Genomic DNA, 19,870 nt, shown 5'->3' on the forward strand with positions numbered 1-19,870 from the left:
CATGTGGCCCAGGGCTGCCCCTTCTCATTCCCTACTCCATTCACCTCTTTATCACATGCCACCACCTTTTAAGGGATGTAACTTGGACATATTATCCCATTTAAAAGTAGAAACCACCTAATGGGATACTTGGTTAACCCTATTTGGAGTTTGGAGACATTAGCACATGCCAAAGCCCATTATGGAAGGGCAAGCCATTATGAAGTCCCCATTTGTGGTCCATGGTTTGTAAGCTCTTTTACTCGATTTCCTTGATGACTTGTTGTACTGGAAGGCTAGGGGATGCATTAGATCTTATGCGGGATTGCAAATGGTCTCCATCTTGGGTTTGGTCTCCCTATACGGGGTCCTAACCCTCCAGGGGGATACATTTGCACATGTAGGGTGTGTGTTGAGAGCCATGGGCCTCCACAACAGTAGACACCACTCCATGTATCCCTAGAGATGTTTAGAGATTGCTCGAGATTCACCTATTGGACGAGGAAGATTCATCTGGTTCACCTTTGCCCAGCCAGCCCCACAAATGTACCATGCACTTGTTTGCTGATCCAGGACTTGTAGGATGATGTGGCATCACCTACACCATCATTTGAGCCCTTACAGATGGTCTATAGGCATCTTCGACTTACTTGGAGACCCATGAGGTCACTTGTGTGCCCTCACAACCATTGGGAGCACCACAGGTTTATTATGTTAAGACCAAGACCCCAACCCCTTGTCCATGACTTTTGGAAGTCCAACTCATCATTTTGGCACTTATGGACTTCATCAGGCCTCTTAGAGAGCCCAACGACATACATTATTGATTACTCGACCTCTTAGGAGGCTTATTATTTCATTTATGAGCTAGTTTGGTGGGCTTGTCACCAATAGATAGTTATTTGCACATTATTTTAGTTGATGGGCTAATGTAGGCTCAAATTTGGTAATTCGGACTCCTAATGAGTGTATAAATAGGAGAGACATGAATTCATTTATATCATCACTTTAGATTGGATCATTCTTCTCTTTAGAGAATTTCACACTTTTTTTGGGATGATGAATTGGAGCATGGATGAATTTTGATGTTTGGATTGGAGTGTTTTACCTTGGAGCTTTTTTATTGTCAAATTGTTGATGGTTGGATATGTTCTATTACATGTAAGTACACACGTTTAATGCTATTCTTGTTTTACTTTTGTCATATGCATTGAATGGGATTTTCGCTATATTAGGGCTAATTGCTGTATTTCATAATTGAAAATTTGTGGAATTATTGTTTCTATATAGCATCTCTCAATGTCGGGGCCATGTATTTGAATGAAATCTCTTAGGGATAATTCCACTGGTGAATTTATCTTGATAAGCCATCTCCTTTTGCAAAGTGAAGTATAAAAGCTTTGAGGTCTCTTCTTCTTGCCCTAAAGGCCAAGCGAAGTAGCCCTTAAGGCCTCCTTGACTAAAATACGAGTTCCTTTCTCATCATTCTCCTAGACTCCATTCTCCCCAAGGGATTAGGCACTGGTCCACCAATAGGTGATCATTCAAAGAACATTTTTTCTCCACCTCTCCCTTTCTCTTCTAGGTCTAGCCAAGTTGGGTCACCTAGGGCATCACTTTCCCGACAAAATAGCCAAAGAAAAAGTTCGATCTCCTAGCCTCTACTGTGCTGGTGTGTCCTCAAGGCCTCCTCCAATTTTGAAGCCATTCCGATGGTGGAGTTGTGAGATAACCCAAGCCCTAGCTCTGAGATCAAACTTTGCCCTGGTATTCCCTAGGCTAGCACCTCATAGGATCAATTTGACACCTTTAATTGGAAATTCTTGCTTTGATCCTTTCCCCTTCCTTGTCTGGGTTAAGAACATCATTGGTTGCTAGATTCTCTCTCCTTAACCTAGGCTGGGTCCACTTGGTCTCGTGTGGTCCCATACCTTTGAAAGGTCAATTCTTCAAGAACCATTCGGGAAGCCAAGTTCAATAAGGATTTTAGGATTGGGAAACTCCTTTACAAGGCATATTCCTCTAACCTAACCCTCAAATCCTCCCCTCCTTATCCTAGAAATCTTTGTACCTTGCTTGAAGAGCAAGTAAGCTCCATTCTTTACCCCCTTCTAGGAAAAGGATCATCGGGGTCACTTCACATCCATTTGTTTATTCATCCTTCACAAATGAATTTCATATACCGGGCCTACTCTCATCTGTGAAAGTCGTTAAAAGAGCATGAAGTCTTAGCTAAGGTGATAGTGGGCTAAGCTACATTGTTGCCCTTGGCCTAGTAGTTGTCCCCTTTAGACCCCCTGCTAGTTTGAGCGGTAACAGTGCCTACATATGCCCCTTCTGCAAGCACAGGTGAATCAAGGGGATTTGAACCTCAAACTTCCTCACACATAACACTTCATTTTCATAGCCATCACTAATTGAGCTGCCCCTTGGGGTTTTTTTTGGCTTTACCCAAGGGGATTTGAACCTTGAATTTCATGGTTTACATTATATTTCATAACATGGCAATCACCAATTCAGCTAGCCCCCATGGGCTGATATTAATATACTTAATAACACAAGCTTTTGAAATAATTTTTTGGAAACATTTACATCTTATAGTCATTTCGCTGAGAACAAATGCATCTCTTGGAACACTTCAAACAATTCCCATGAAAGATCAAATAAATTTGCCTATTGTTATCGATGAATTTCTACTACTTAGATAAGTGAAAACCTTTTCTTTGATTTCTATATGTCAATAATCCTTTGCAATCTAGTCTAGTGTTTAAAGAGAACTAAACAATCAATATATGATATAAAGTGCATTGTTCCTTGCTAGTTACTTGCTTATAGTGGCCAAAAAATCTACTCTATCTTCAGGTCTAGTTTAAAGACTCCATTTGTTTGAGTGCTATGGAGGGCCAAAGTCCAGAATGCTTCAAATATTTAGAACCCCCACAAGCTTGTAATAGAAGACTTAGATGTGAAAAGACCAACACTTGCATATATGATTGGAAGCAATCTCTCTGGTTTATTGTTGCGAAGCCAGATTAAGGATCATAATGCAGTTAGTGACATAGTTAGCACTTGATTTGAATTAGCCTTAGGACCTTGAAGAAGGTAATCCCTTGTGAACTCTTGTCCCTTAGCGCAACCCAAAGAGGTGCCAATCTATGTAAATAAAGAATCTACAAATGCCCATCTATAGCTCGAATGTACGATTTTGGGAAATATTTCTATGCGTGAACTATGTGAATGCAAAGTATAACCTAGCCATATCAAGAAATCCAATGACTACCTTCAAAAATCTAGGTATCCAATGAATACCTTCAAAAATCTAGGTATGTATCAAAGTTTTCATTATTTGAAACTTGAAAGAAGATTGCAAGGTACAAAAGCTTAATTAACGTAGTGTCGAGGTAGACAAGAGCAACTTCTCACAAGTTCCAACAATATCATATTTAGATATAGGTGTGGTTATGCAATAGATAGCATGGGGAAGAAAAGTGAGCATACATAAGATAATATGTCCTATCACCCCATGTTTGATCAATCTCTTCTAAAGCAAACACTTCATGCTAGAGTGATCTACTTATTGTACAACATTCTAAGCCATGAATCTCTGCTAAGAAACTATTGCCTCTTCCAGTCAAAACCAGTCCTACACAACAATTAATCATTTTCCTTCTAGCACGTCGATTAGGCTGCTTCTTTGGTAGGTTTTCTTATCTCTGAGTCAATTTTTTGGAGTACCTTATCTACAAGGTCGAATGCTCGCTCGAAATTTTGAATATGCTTCTGGAATGGGTGGATTCCTTTAACTAAACAAATGATTGAATCCCCTTCCAAGTTCCAACTAATTTGATTTTCCCAACTAGTTGAATTGTTCAACTAAGCTAGTCAACTTCATGTGCAAAGTTGATTTCTCCTTAGATACTCAAACTTATCTCTCGTAACTCACTTCTATCTCTCTGTTGAGTTAATTCAACTTTGAAATTGATTTCATATTGTTAAGTCCATTTCCATCCTCAAAAACTTGAGTTCTCATCATTGAGTCAATTTCCTCATAAGCATATCAACTTCACTTGCTAAGTTGATTTTTTTATACGCATATTGACTTAACTTGCTGAGTTGATTTTCTTATTGAAATCAACTTCTCTTAAAAACTCGGGCCTTAGTCAATGCTTTTCTTCCATTCATTTTCTGTATGATCTCCAATGATTTTTGAATAGTGTAATTAAATTGTACTTAATATGTATAAGTAGAAACTTAGCATGACAATTGCAACAACTAGATTTTAATTTGCATTGATCTCAATTCATTGTGAAATGGATAGAGATCATTACATAGTTGGATTTTACAAAATATTAATGGGAAAAAGAATTTATGGTTGATGCTAATAGAAATGTAGTAGGGTAATTCCCCATTTTAAGTTTTAACCATGAATTCAACTACAAGGAGTACACTGAACATAGTGAAGAACACCGCATGGTATTTAACACAACCATTAGAGACACTCATCATTATAATCCATTAAAAAAGCTAAGAGAAGCATTTCACACAGGAATTACTCCACAACCACAGAGAAGTCCATACATAAGTACATAGTGTTTACCGTAGAAACCCAAACTGGAAAACCTAATTTTGGTGGTTGCTTTGTGCTCTTATTCCAATAGTCTCTAGTTACAATGCAGTTAATAGTTCTTTGTGCATCCTCCTCTCCTTGGCCAAAAAACCTTTGAGAGTGAAAGTAAAAAATAAATAGAGAAGGTCGGCATAATGGGAAGGCCAATAGGCATAACTTTCAGTTCCAATTTGTCACTCTTTTCTCTCCAATTTGATTTTTCGTTTTTCATTTAATTCTTTTTTGTTTTTTCTCTCATCTTAATCACCTGTACATTTGCATTGTCTTTACTAGTTTGTCTAACCTTCATTGATGGTCGAATTAACTTGTAGGTATTGCGTCTTACAACCATTTGCTTGCTTGGATCCATTTCTGATAACACCTCGCCATTGAGGGGCTTTTTTCATCTCCAAAAGCTTGAAGGAAACCAGTCTGGATCAATGTGATTTATGCCTGCTTCTCTGGAACATGGCTTTGACTTTGGCTCCTAGCTACCTTTTAACTTTAGCTTTGACTTTGCCTTGTGTCTTTGGCTACTAGTTTGGTTCTGGATAGGGCCATAGCTTTGGTTTTTGGCTCTGTAGTTGTAGTGCAAAATTTTGCTCACTGTCTCTCTTCTTCTACTAATCTCCATATCCAAACTCTACAATCAACAATCATTCCCATCTCTTTCAAATTTAGAGACAATCCTTCTTGGCATTCAATGAAGCCAAGTTGAACACTTGCCTTCTTGTTCAGTGTTGAGCCTAGTACGCTATGCAATCACGTAACAATTTCACAAGAGGAATTGTGGTCTTTTTTCTAGGGTCAATCGTTTCTTGGTATGGAAACAACTCTCTAGTGTGTGCACATGCTTACAAGCATGTCATGGAGTTCTCAAGAAATCTCTCAAGGTCATTCACCTCTGTGCACCAATCTTTGGCACATCTACAACAATGGGTTCTTCTGATCAATATCGAAAACAACAATTGGATTGTGGCTTCTCTTAGAATCAACCTATCGTCCATTTTGTTGTTGTCATTGACCTCCTATGCTGCCATAGCTCCTTGGATACCCTCTGCTCCTTGGGCTAGAGATGCAGACATCTCTTCTCCTTCTTTAATCTTCACTCTACACACTCTTCTCTTAGCTGTGCTGTTTTTGGAGTGAAGCTCGATGATGTTGCCAACACTTGCTTCCCAATGTCAACTGAACTTGCAATGGTGGCAAAAGTTCTTGGCAACACTGTATGTACTGGTTGACATCCCCCTTTTCTCCTTGTGCTTTTGAGTTTGCTATTGGATTGGGGAAGACTTCTTGCCATTCTTCCTCCATAACCATTTGGCTTGTGGCACTTGGTGTGCATCTCCCAAAAAGATGGCACATGATGACCTTTCTTCCCACATAATGAGCTTACCTTTGAGTACAAACAGGTGGTAGTGCTATTGCCTTTCTTCTCGGAGTAGTGACAAACAAGGGATGTATTAATTCATGCATATCTACAGTTCTTCTTCTTTTAGCAGATCTACTTACTACTTTCTCTAAGTGCAGGTGTAGGCTAAGTCTTTGAGCTCTTCTCTTCACTACTTTTCTGCAATTTGGCACAAGAAGATTGAGGTGGTGGTGGGCTACCACCTTCATTTGTTACTCTTTCTTTTGATGAGCAGACCAACTCTATCATGTCTTTCACCTTCACAAAAGTGGTCTTCATGGTCATGGGTTTCTTCCCTCAGCGATCAAAACTTAGATCATATTATTAGCACAGACAGGTGCTTTTGCATAGGCTCAGTGTATAGCACGTAGAAGATCTCAGATTTCCTTTCTAGGTGCTTGCTTGAGAGGAGTAAGTGATTATTATGATTTATTTCCTAGCTTTAACTTAGGAAAAGTTTATTAATTATTTAATCAATTAATTTTGACTATTAAGCCGAATTTCCAAGGATAAATCATTAAATTATTTAAGTGTCCTTGATCTAATCTCTACCGTTGATCTCAAGTGAGGCTTAGGATCTAATCCTAGCCATTGATCACTTAACGGAGAGTTGAAGGACATATTGCAATTGAGGGATCGATTTTCTCAAGGAGTGAGAGACTCAAATGCTAAAGAAAAGGGAGAGGTGTGCAGCAAGGAATCTTGGGGAGTGGAATTTAGGGAGACTGAGCTTGTGGAGGAGGCTGGATTTCTGGAGAGAGGCTGAGTTTTTGGAGCAGGCCGAAACCGGTGAAAGGAAGCCAAGTTTTTCCAGCTAGGTTTGCACAGAGGAGGGAGGCCTAGTTTCCCAGTGCACAAGGGTCCGTACAAGTGGAGAAGAAGGCGGCATATTTTTGCAGGTGGAGGACCTGAGTTTTTTCCAGTCAGGCCAAATTTCTAGAGGGCTGAATTTCTCTGAAGGGTGAAATTCCAGTCGGCCGAAATCCAGGTTCCAATTGTGCTTTATTTTCTATGTATTCTCTATGGGTCAAGGCCCAAATTTTCTATCTAATAAAGTGAAGGAGAATTTGTTTGGGCAGAATTTTCTACTGTTCCTGTGGTTGATTTTCCTATATTATTTCTGCTGGAATTTTATTTCTGAAGTTAAAAATACCAGTGTATTTATTTTCTAGCAGTTTTCAGAATTTTATTGAGCAAAATATTTTCTGGGTATAAATTAATGTTGAGGAAAAATAAGTCAGACCTGGTATTAAAAGTTATCAAGAAAAGTCTAAAGAAGGTGAACTTACTAGAGTTGTCTCAGTCATGGTGCTAGTTTGGTAGTGGCCATGGAAAGTGTCCTTGCTTTTCAGTGCTTTTGGACTACTGCTAAGAGCTTTGTCCGTGCCTCTTACTCTGCGAACTCTTGTCGCAACTGTGTCTTCATCTGAGTGAGCTTGTCCTCTCTTGTCTGCCATCCATCTGGATGACCTTTTCTCCCAAGTGTACAAGCTAGACTTTGCTCTTGCCCCAATTTGCTATAACCACAGTGAGGGAGTCTCGTTGTTCAACAAATTTCTTTCATAGTATTGTCAGTAGTCTTCTTGAGCTCTCAAGGTTCTTCTCTGTCTGTCATCCTTTGGTTAAACATTTGGACTTGTTCCTTCAAGTGCTTGTTCTCTTCTCAAATTTGAGCATTGATGGCCCTTATGTCTTCCAACCATTCCCTGTTTGCTTTTCCCATGTTGAGTCTGAACTCTCTTTAAAGTTCCAACAGCTGTGTCATAGTCAAGGATTCAACTGCTTTGATACTAATATGATCCATAAACAAGGGACTTATAGCCCATTTGCCTCACCAACATATATATCACGTGGAAGTTTATTTGTGAACTCGTCTCTATTCTTCTGATGGTTGTAACTGTATAATATGCCAACTAATGGCCCAATGTTGTCTAGTGTAACTTACACACAACAACCGGCTGACAATGCAATGGCAATCAGGTCTCTAACTCTCTATGATGTCGGGTTTTTGGTTATGTGAGGGGTTACCTTGTAGGTTACTTATAGTGGCCAGAAGCGAACGGTAGAAAGAAAGCTGAAGGTCGAGTGAGCGTAGAGGAAGCTAAAGGGCCAACAGAAGACGAAGGTAAAAACATTCTGTTGATTGGGTTAATATTTAAAAAGGCTCAGACCTGTGATAAAATTGATTGATGGAAGAAGTACAGAACACAATTTTGAAGAACAGTTCTGTAAAAGGAAATAAAATTTCATCTGTCATCGTTTGAAGGGAGCAGTAGACAGCATCAGTAATGAAGTGATTGTGAGTTTGTTTCTTGGAAGTAAGTTATCGCGACAATAAGAAGCAGTCACTCCCGAAACAGTTACCGCAACACAAATCTTGGAGACATTATTGGAGATCATGATGGCTATTTGAAATCATCATAAGGTAACTTTGCAGACTCTATGTGGGCAATATGAAGAATTGTGAAGACTCCTTCATATGAAGACAGGTTGTCATTGATGTAGCAATGAAGCTGTAGATTGACAGAACACAGTGAAGAAGATTTTGAGAGCAGTGTAATACAATCAAAACATTTCTTGACAAAGCAAAACTATAGGGTCGGAGCCCTTGGGGTTGGTGCCTCAGAATTGGAAGGATTGGTGTCCTTGGAGTTGGTGCTCCTAAACACAAGGTTGGTGCCTTGAGAAGATAGGGTTGGAGCCTCACAAATGACCAAGTTGGTGCTTGGCAACAGATTGGAGCCTTATATATATTGTACCTGATTTATTGTAAAGATTATATTAATAAAAGCATTTATTCCTATTGCTCATTTTGTGTTCTAAATATAAATAATTTAACTGGTAAAAATAACAATTGAAAAGAAATACTGATTCACCCCCCCTCTCAGTATTTCCAACAATTGGTATCAGAGCTAGCTTCTTCATATCAGCCTAACAGCTAGAAGAAGGATTCTTAGTCACAATGAGAAATCAAGAAGTGTCAGGAAGACCTCCTCTGTTCGATGGCACAAATTTTGGTTTTTGGAAAAAAAGAATGTCCTACTACTTAATGTCCCTTGGACTTGAAGTTTGGCATTTGGTTTTAAATGAGTACACAACTCCTTCCACTCTTCCAATAGATCAAGACGAAAGGAAAGCTTACATTGCAAATGCAAAAGCCTTAAATTCCATCACTAGTGGAATCACTGATTCTGAATTTACAAAAGTCATGAATTGTGACTCGGCCAAAGAAGTATGGGATAAGCTAGTTAGCTTATACGATGGGGACTCCAAAGTTAAGAAGGCAAAGCTTCAAACTCATAGAAGGCAATTTGAAAGTCTGAAAATGGATGATGAAGAAGATATTGCATCATACTTTCTTCGAGTAGCTGAAGTGGTCAACTCTCTTAAAGGATTGGAAGAAAACATTGAAGAAAGCACTATTGTTCAAAAGGTCTTAAGATCTCTCCCAGACAGATTTGACTCCAAAGTAAGTGCTATAGAAGAAATGAAGGACCTAGATACTCTCAAGATGGATGAACTTCATGGAATCCTCATTGCCTATGAGATGAGAAAAGGAGGCCAAAGTTCCAAAGATGCAGCATTCAAGGCCTTAAAATCAAAAAAAGGGGAAAGAATGGAATACTAGTAGTGATGACTCCGATGTTGAATCCGAATTGGCGCAATTTGTACGAAGACTAAAGAAAGGATCTAAGCTAAAAGGTAAGTACCCTCTTATTTGTTTCAAATGTGGAAGAATAGGTCATTACGCTGAAAAATGTCCTCTTAAGCATGATAGTGATGGTGAGGAAATTTCTAAAAGGATGGTATACAAAAAGAAAGGGTTCAATAAGAAGAATTTCTTCTCTAAGCAAGATGAGTCTGATGAAGGTGAATTTGTAGTCATCAAAAGGAAATCAACTAATCAGTTCCTTCACAGCAAAGGAGGTAATGATGAATCAGATGAAGAAAATGACCATGTTGGAAGCTAAGAAGTATTATTCATGGCATTCACAAATGATGATGATTCAGGTCTAGAAGGAAATGTAGATGAATTATTAATGAGTGCCATTGAAGAAAATGAGAAATTACAAAATCATCTCTCTCAAGGTAGAAAACAAGGAAACAATAAGAAGGGAAGACCTCTTGAAAAACAAGCTAAAAGAAAAAGAAGAAATTTGTGAAGAATGTGAAGCCGAAATAGTATCTCTGAGGAAGGAATTGGAGCAAGTCAAAAAGGGTTGGGAAAGCTCTCAAATACTTGACACTATCCTAAATAATCAAAAACCTCAACATGACAAATCTAGGATAGGTTTTAAAGAAGAATTATCAAGTACTAAGAATAATGCAAAAAGCTATGCCGACATACTTTCCAGCAACCCAAAAGAAGAAAGATTATTTCATCTAAGGCCCATCTCAAATCCAAAGAATGAAGAGAGAGTAACTCCAAGGAAGAATTTTGATTCAAATCATGGCTATTACAACAGGTACAAAACTATCTTTTTTGGGCATTGTTTTTATTGTAAAAATTTTGGTCATCAAGCTAAACATTTAATGGCCCGTAAGAATGAAACACCAAAATTGAAGGATCAAACAAACAAACCATATGGCCTCAAAGGGCAAGGACAAATCAAGACCTACAACTTTTTTGATCCCTTGGCCAAATTTGATCCAATTTGCTCATTATGTAATGATAATGGACATAATGAACAAAATTGACCCCTCAAAAGAAGAAAAACAAAAAATGAGAATCCCAACATGGATAAATGTGGCCTAGCTCTATGTGCTCACAGTGATGAAAATCATTGGTTTGTGGATAGTGGGTGATCCAAGCATATGACAGGGGACAAAGGAAGTTTGTCTCATGGAACAAAAAAGAAGGAAATGTATCCTTTGGAAGTGAATCTGCCAAAATTGCTGGAAAAGGAACTATTACCCTTATTAATGGAAAAGGAAAGGCTCAAAATGCTTTGCTAGTAAACGGGCTCAAACACAATCTCCCGAGTGTTAGCCAAATCTGTGACCAAGGACGTAATGTTGTTTTTAGCACTAAAGATTGTGAAATAAGAAACTCTTCCTCAGGGGAACTTGTGGCAAAAGGAGTTAGAACATCAGATAACGTCTACATTTTGAACAAAATTCAAGAAGATAAATGTTACTTAAGTCAAAGAGATGAAACTTGGTTGTGACACAAGCGATTTGGACATACAAGTTTCGATAACTTGATCAATATCAACAAGATTAATGCAGTACGAGACATCCCAAAGTTATTCAAGCCAAATCAAGGAGTATGTGGTCCATGTCAACATGGAAAGCAAACTAGAACCAACCACAAGACCAAGGAGTTTTCTACATCAAAACCTTTGGAGATCATCCATGCTGATTTATGTGGACCAACTAGAACTCCGACACTCCAAGGAGAAAGGTACTTTGCTTTATTTGTTGATGACTATACTAGAATGATGTGGGTATATTTCATAAAATATAAATCCGAAGAATTTGAGTGTTTTAAGAATCTTAAAGCTTTTGTAGAAAATGAAAAGGATTCTAAGATTAAATGTATTAGAACGGATAGGGAGGGAGAATTCACATCAAAAGAATTTGATGAATTCTGTAAAGTACATGGAATCGAAAGAGAACTCTCTGCTACTAGAACACCCAAGCAAAATGGGGTAGTTGAAAGAAGAAACCGAACAATTCAAGAAATGGCAAGAACAATGTTAATAGCAGCTGACTTGCAGCCAAAATTTTGGAGAGAAGCAGTCGGGACAACTGTTTATACCTTGAATCGAACTCAACTAAGACCAAATAATGAGAAGACTCCTTATGAATTATGGAAAGGAAGACCTGCTTCAGTAAAATACTTCAAGATTTTTGGAAGCAAGTGCTTCATAAAAATCAATGATGGCTCACCAGGAAAATTTGATTCTCGGGTTGACAAAGGGATATTCCTTGGATATTCTACAAGGAGCAAAGCCTACAAGTGCTACAATAATTGACTACGGAAAATAGTGGAAAGAATTGATGTGAAGATTGATGAAGACCTTCTAGAAAAAGAAATTGAAGATCATGAAGTCGACCCTCTCATTGAAGAAGAACTTGAAAGAGAGGAAAAAGATCAAGAAAAACACAAGGAAAAAGAACCGTCTCAAACCCCTTCAAAGATGAAGTTTCTCCAAAAACATCACCCAGAAGAGCAGATTATTGGCAATATAGATGAAGGGATACAAACTCGAAGAAGGATGACAAGTACACCAAAGAAAAATGATGTTGCTCTCCTATCTATGATAGAACCATAAACATTTACTCAAGCAAGTAAGTAAGGAATCAAATTTGAAGAAACCTTTGCACCAGTAGCTCGTGTGGAAACTATAAGGATGTTCTTGGCATTTTCTTGCTCAAAAGGATTTAAAATCTATCAAATGGAAGTAAAATCAACATTTCTGAATGGGGAACTCAAGGAAGAAGTCTACATGGAGCAACCAGAAAGGTTTAGTCTAGCAGAAGGAAAAGACTTTGTTTGTAAGTTGAAAAAGACATTATATGGGTTGAAACAAGCTCCTAGAGCTTGGTACGCAATATTGGATCACTATCTACAACAACAAGGCTTCAAGAAGGGGGTGGCAGGGAGTAATCTCTACATAAATATGGATGAGGATAAGTTACTAGTCACTCTTGTCTATGTTGATGATTTGATTTTTGCTAGTAATAATGATGAGATGAGCCATGAGTTTGCTCAAAATATGTCAAAAGAGTTCGAGATGTCGATGATAGGAGAGTTATCTTACTTCCTTGGACTACAAGTATCTCAAACCACGACAGACATGTTCATATCTCACGCAAATATCTTAAAGACATGCTTAAAAGATATGGAATGGAAGGCTGTGCACCCATGAGCACACCTGTGACCACAGATTGCAAATTAAGCAAAGATGATGACCCTCCTCCGGTAGATGCAACTCATTACAGGTCAATAATTGGAGCCCTCCTATACTTAACTGCTACGAGACCTGACATTATGCAAGTAGTAGGAATGGTGGGAAGATTTCAATCAGCTCCTAAACAATCCCATTTGTTGGCTGTAAAAAGAATTCTCTGATACTTGAAAGGAACTCCTGATTTCGGTCTTTGGTACCCTATGAGCTCAACTATTACTGTGATGACATACACCGATGCTGATTGGGCTGTAAGTGTCGTTGATCGAAAAAGTACTAGTGGAAGTGCATTTTTCCTGGGAGATTGTCTAGTATCTTGGCTCAACAAAAAACAAACATCCATATCACTATCTACAGCTGAAGCCGAGTATATAGCTGCCGCAGATTGTTGTACTCAAATATTATGGATGAAGGAAGCTCTGAAAGATGTCAACATAGGTACAAATCAACCAATCACCATCTATTGTGATAACACAAGTGCTATTAGTCTCAACAAAAATCCAGTGATGCACTCAAAGACCAAACATATACCAATCAAGTATCATCTCCTTTGTGAACAAGTAGCTGAACAAAACATCATCTTGGAATATATTAATACTAAGGAGCAGATAACTGATATTTTCACAAAACCTCTTCCTCGAGAAGCATTTGAATATCTTCGCCAAAAGATGGGGGTTATTTCTCTAGCATCACATTAAGTTGATTCATAAAGATGTTGCATGACAGGGGAGCAGTTCGACAGGGGGAGTCCTTGTGCACTCCTTTTCCATTGATGTCAAAGGGGGAGAGAAGAAGAATATTGCCATCAATGACAAAGGGGGAGATTGTTAATCTAGGTTGTCATTGATGTCAATATAGCAACGTTTGTGATGGAAAATTGTTTGATACATGATTGCCCATTGATGCCCATTGACTATAATGCTTATAGTGATGAAAGTTTGATATATGATGATATGATGAAATGGAGGACCCAAGTGGATTGAACAACAGGAGGTCAATTGAACAACAATTGAACAACAAATGACACAGTAGATCCAGTAAAGCAACAAGAGCAAGAAGCCAAAGAGTAAGATGAAGAGTTTATCAAAAGCCATCAAAGAAACAAGTCACAGGAGCAACAACTATCGGAAGAGCGGGCGTAGGAAAGTACGAACTTCCTTGATCGTGGCTGAAGTCCCACACTCAATCCTAGCCGTCGATCTGATAGTCAACCCTTAGATCACAGTCAACTGTGGGGGTTAAGGTCGTTTTAATCCATGTGCTAGTCGAAGTCCCGCAAACCGTCGATTGTGATAAGGATGTGGACCCGACGGATTTATTAACAATAGTTCATTGAATATCGCATTCGCTCCATCGGAAGACAGAGCATGTGCACACTTGTAAAACCTTCGATTTTCTATGAAATTGCGATTGCGGGATTAAAGGTAATGATGAGGCATGTGGGACCTCCATGTGGAGAAGAAGGACAGTTCACAACTCATGAACGTGAATTAGCATAAGAAAGGAAGCCAAAGGTCAAGCGAACGGTAGAAAGAAAGCTGAAGGTCGAGTGAGCGCAGAGGAAGTTGAAGGGCCAGCAGAAGACGAAGGTAAAAACATTCTGTTGATTGGGTTAATATTTAAAAAGGCTCAGACCTGTGATAAAATGGATTGATGGAAGAAGTACAGAACACAATTTTGAAGAACAGTTCTGTGAAAGGAAATAAAGTTTCATCTGTCATCGTTTGAAGGGAGCAGTAGACAACACCAGCATTGAAGTGATTGTGAGTTTGTTTCTTGGAAGTAAGATATCGCGACAATAAGAAGCAGTCACTCCCGAAACAGTTACCGCAACACAGATCTTGGAGACATTATTGGAGATCATGATGGCTATTTGAAATCATCATAAGGTAACTTTGCAGACTCTATGTGGGCAATATGAAGAATTGTGAAGACTCCTTCATATGAAGACAGGTTGTCATTGATGTAGCAGTGAAGCTGTAGATTGACAAAACACAGTGAAGAAGATTTTGAGAGCAGTGTAATACAATCAAAACATTTCTTGACAAAGCAAAACTATAGGGTTGGAGCCCTTGGGGTTGGTGCCTCAGAATTGGAAGGATTGGTGTCCTTGGAGTTGGTGCCTCAGAATTGGAAGGATTGGTGTCCTTGGAGTTGGTGCTCCTAAACACAAGGTTGGTGCCTTGAGAATATGAGGTTGGAGCCTCACAAATGACCAAGTTGGTGCTTGGCAACAGATTGGAGCCTTATATATATTGTACCTGATTTATTGTAAAGATAACTATTGAAAAGAAATACTGATTCACCCCCCCTCTCAGTATTTCCAACAGATTTCTCCTTGGAAACTTAACATATTTGTGGAAAATTGCTTCAATCTATCTGTTGATTTGATTTCACTTTGAAAATTCATACTGTTGAGTCCATTTCTGTCCTTGTAAATTTGAGTTCACTCACTAAGTCAATTTCCTCGTAAGCATTTTGACTTCACTTGCTGAGTTGATTTTCTTATAAGCATAGTGACTATACTTGCCAAGTCAATTTTCTTATAAGCATATCGACTTCATTTGCTGAGTTCATTTTCTTGTTGATAGAACTGCTCTTTCGAGAAAATCGGCCCTTAGTCAATGCTTTTCTCCTGGTTGGTTTCTCCAGGATCTCCCATGATTTCTGAGCACTGTAATTGAATTGTGGATGTATGTACTATGTACAGCCTCAACCTTAGTCAATCATGCTTAACCAATGGCTTCAGTATCACTGAATTTTTGTACATCATATGCAGAATTAGAATCTTAGCTTGAAAATTGCAGCCACAAGATTCTAATTGCCATTGATCTCAATTCAACATGAAATGGACAGCAACCATTACATAGTTGTTGGTTTTTACAGTCAGTTAATAAGAAAAAGAATTTATGAGTGATGCTATCAGAAATATAGTATGAAATTCTTCATTTTAACCATGAATTCAACTACAAGGAGGCTAGGAGCACACTAAACATAGCTAAGAACACCAATAACCCATACATAGTATTTAGCATGACCACAGAGACATTCATCATTGAATCCATTAACAAAGCTAAGTGAAACATTTAACATATAGAAATTACCCCACAACCACAAAGAAGCCCTTACACAAAGACAGTGTTTACCCTGGAAACCCAAATGGGAAAGCCAGCTTATAATAGTTGCTCAGTGCTCTTATTCTGCAATCTTTGGTTACAATGCAGTTAATGGTTTGTTGTACATCTCCTCTCCTTGGACAAAATACCCTCTGAGAGTGAAAGTGAAAAAAATAAATAGAGAGAGATGGGGTAATGGGAAGGCCAATGAGTGTGACCTTTCAATTCCCATTTCGTACTCTTTACTCCTATTTGATTTTTTTGTTTTGTTTTTTGTCTAATGTGTTTAAATCATTTAATAAATTAATTCTCTCTCTCTATCTCTCTTTTTTAATCTCTTTTGTGTTATTCACTTGTACATTTGTGTTGTCTTTACTAGTTTGTATAACATTCATTAATCGTCGAATTAGCTTGTAGGTACGGAGTCTTACAACCATTAACTTGTTTGGATCCATTTCGGATCACCTTTAGATATGGATAATGTAACCTGTCTGATTGATTTGTTATTAGTGGGCTTATATCTACCAACGTGGTAGCTGTATTCTGGAGAAAGATTTCTTGTAGTCTATCAGGTGTTGCTCCACAACATTTGGCTTTAGTGCAAGAACCCACACTTTATGAGGATTCCCATGTTGACTTTGAAGTTTGGACTAAGTGGTAACTTGGAAGTTCCAAACCTAATTGTGCATATCAGAAAAATTGCATGCACACAAGCAGAAAATTCAAAGCAACAGATTGAGAGAAAATTTTTGAATGAATTGCTCAATTTTCCAATTATTTTATGTGGGTACATAGAGGGAATGACTTTTGTAATTTAAAGTCGCAATAAATTCACTTTATTGCAAAATGTACTTCCTATTTTTCTTAAAGTACCATGTAACTGTATCACCCTCTGTAAATTACCAGACTGAAATTTATACCAATCTTCTTTCTAAAATATACCAACTTTTTTGGATTTAGACACTCAGGGAACATGTATCCAGTCTTCTCTCGAGTTGCAGATTGTTGCAACTCTACTCCATTCTCTATCCATTGTCGAATTTAATGGATATGCGATTCTATGTGCTTTATTCCCTCGTGGAAACTTCGATTCTTTGCCATCTTCCAAATGCTCTAATTATTGCAATGAAGTGCAGTTGGATTAGCTTGTGTCAATTACAAATCAGCAAATATCCTTCTCAACCAAACTGTCTCAGATGCTACAATCACTGCTGCCCTATATTCTGATTTAGTGGAGGAAAGTGACATTGCATATTGCTTCTTAACCATGAAATTGCACCTTTACTGAGGCTGAAACATACCATGTGGTGGACTTCGTGCCATCAGTTGAACCTGCCCAATCTGAATCTGTCTAGCTTGTAAATTGGAAATTTTCTTCATTGACATACATGATGCCTTACTCCAACGTCTGGTTCACATACCTTATAATTGTCTTGGCTGCAACCTAATGCTTAGCATCAGGGGTTGTCAGAAGTCTGGAAATATACCTGAATGCAAAGCTCAAATTTGACCTATTGGCTATGAGATAGATCAAGCTGCCTGCCAAATATCTGTATAATGACTCATTTTTCAGTTTGGGGACAGATGTGGTTGATAATTTTCATCCCAATTTTCATAGGTTTAGTTTCTAATTTACAATTAATCACATCTTAAATTATCTAGCAAACTCCTAGCATATTTGGCTTGTGAGACAACATTGGTTTGACAAAATTTCTTTCGCATTAGTAAAGGAAGCCTAAATTAGTGATGTCAAAAACTGGGAAGAAATAATATTTTGCCTTCTGAATTCGACTGACTTCATTACTTGCGAGGGTTGTTATCTACACAACCCACTACAATCACCAAATCATCAGTGGGGCTTTTGATATAAGCCTTTGGATAAGATGGGTTTCCTACTTTCTTCTGAATCCAAATCCTTGCAGATGTTTTTATCAATTTTTTATATTTGATGCTTGGGGCTTGTTTCAGATGCAAAGGGATTTTATTAGCATATACACCAAATGCTCCTTATCTACTACCGTGATCTGTTGGCTATTACATAAACATCTTTTCCTCCAAATCACCATTGACGAAAGCATTCTTTATATCTATTTGATAAATCTTCCAGTGAAAGAATGTTATTATAACTGTCGCCAATTTGATTGTAACCAACCTTATCATAGGAGTTAATGTTTCCTCATAATTGACTCTCTCCATGTGTGCAAATTTTTTTTGTAACCAGCATTCATTGTTTTTTCATCAACAATCACATTATGATTATGGTTACTTAGCTAGTGTTCACGTTAAGCTATCATTGTTCTTTCACCCACAATCACATTATGATTGATGGTTATTTAGCTTGTGTTCACATCCAGCAATCCATAAGCCTTGTGGGGTTCACTATAAATAACAAATATTAATTTATGCATATAACATCTAACTTGGTTCTCTTCTCTACTGGGACTAAGACACGAGCAACGAATCCAAAATTTTTGAGGAGACTAATCCGGAGCTTTCTTCCCAATGAAGCCTCTTCCATGTTGACCTCCTACACTGCTTTTGTGGGGCATCTGTTGAGTAAATATCTAACAATATATGTTTCTTTTACCCAATACTTATTGGGTACTTGCCTACACTACAACATAAACTGGGGCATCTTAACAACCATGTGATTTGTCTTACATGACTCTAGTCTGTTAGGGAGTTTAATATTTATGGAGCAGAAAACTGCCTTTGAGTTTGAATGCCCTTTTGCTTACAAAAATCAGCAAATTTGTTAAAACTAAATTTACCTCCATTGTCTTTGGAAGGGCTTGATACTTTTCCTGGGATTTTTTCTCTACTGCTTCAATAAAGACTTTAAAGATGACAGAAGCATCTGATTTTGTTTTTGGGAAAAGAAACTAACATTTTTCTGGAAAAATAAAAAAGCAACAAAAATTACTTTGCACCAACCAGTGAGGTTTTTCTAAGAGGACTGCATATATCACCATGGAGAAGATCCAAAACACTGATAGCTATATATATTCAGGGCTTATACTACTGTTAATAGCGGTATGTGTCACTTTTTCTCCTATGTGGATTTGTCCAATAAAATTATTCTTTGTCAGATTTCCCTCTTAGCTGGCCTGATTGTCTCCTGTCGAGGGTTATGATTTTTCCAATGTTCCACCAAGTTTCCCAGATGGAGGGACGCAGGAATGGGGAGATGTGTGGGAGCATCCCCAAATTTTAGGGAAATTCAGTGGGGATGGGGGGATGCCAGGGTGTGTGTGTATCATTATAAACACGATTCAAATTCATTGATGAAATATATTGATTCGTACATCATAAATGATTCATTGAAATAGAATATTCATGTTAGTGGATTCAATTGACTAACAATCCAGCTACAATTGCTAACTACTAATCAACGACAGTTGGTCTTCTACATTAGACTACAATATTCTATTACAAAATTTCATTGGAAGTTGCCAGGGTTATTGGTGGGTTAGCTGCTTGGTTGGCTTGTGGCATGTTCACCTTATCGGTTTTTATCTAGTAGACTAGAAACTTATTGATTAACAATTGAGTGGACTTATCGCTTGGTTATGAAATTGAAATTCTGACAAGTTTTTTAACAATGTAGTGAGTAATTTTGTAGAGCTTAATTAGAAAATTATTCAGATTGGGTGCAGGAAAGCAATCAATAAAAACTTGTAACAAGTGATGGAATTTCAACATGTCTTGTTGAGAAACGAGAAAGTGCATGGGATGACAACTGAGGCTTCTAACATCTATGTAATTTAAACATCAAATATTCTTTAATGCGAGATGATGATAGTGTAGTCCCTGTTGAAATATGTAACTAGGTCTAGCCTTCATA

General features: G+C 37.9%; 1 protein-coding gene and 1 pseudogene across 1 annotated transcript in view; one reads left to right on the forward strand and one right to left on the reverse strand.

Moving 5' to 3' along the window:
• Positions 1-19,870, forward strand: part of CPB (Subunits of heterodimeric actin filament capping protein Capz superfamily) — a 76,297-nt gene that overhangs the window by 43,234 nt on the left and 13,193 nt on the right. The window lies entirely within an intron of this gene.
• On the reverse strand, positions 2,908-3,475 carry LOC149229170 (uncharacterized; annotated as a pseudogene).

Source organism: Pinus tabuliformis, chromosome J (assembly GCF_031772625.1).
Source record: "Pinus tabuliformis cultivar Carrire ecotype Pingquan chromosome J, CPIR1, whole genome shotgun sequence".
NCBI classification, from domain to species: Eukaryota; Viridiplantae; Streptophyta; class Pinopsida; order Pinales; family Pinaceae; genus Pinus; species Pinus tabuliformis.